Raw genomic sequence first — 470 nt, 5'->3', positions numbered from 1 at the left:
GCACAGCACGTAGAGATGTAAACAGGCAGAGACGGGCACGAGGTCCCACCTGGCGCGCCCACTTAAAACTAAAACTTCCTTTATTCCAAATTAATTGTTAATTAACTAAAATAAACTAGACATGACCTATTTGTGAAATAACCGTTTTATATTTGTCATTTATGACAATTCACTAAAAACTATTAGCTAATTTAGATAATACTTTTTCGCTAGGTTATAGGCTAAAATGAAATATTGTTCTGTGTGTTGACATAAATACTAAGAAATGTGATATAGCCTACGTATAAATTACAATAATAACTAGAATTTATTATTTTTTTTCGATAAACAAATTTTCACAGTTAAATAAAAAATAGAGACATTTCAACTGCTATTATGCTATTTTTTAAAATGTAAATGTACTCTAAAGCCTTGTCTTGTCTCTTTATAGAAAAGAAAAGAAAAAAGAAAAGAAAAGAAAAAAGAAAAGA

The sequence above is a fragment of the Ctenopharyngodon idella genome, chromosome 19 (assembly GCF_019924925.1).
Source record: "Ctenopharyngodon idella isolate HZGC_01 chromosome 19, HZGC01, whole genome shotgun sequence".
Taxonomy (NCBI): domain Eukaryota; kingdom Metazoa; phylum Chordata; class Actinopteri; order Cypriniformes; family Xenocyprididae; genus Ctenopharyngodon; species Ctenopharyngodon idella.
This window is presented reverse-complemented; position numbering follows the sequence as displayed.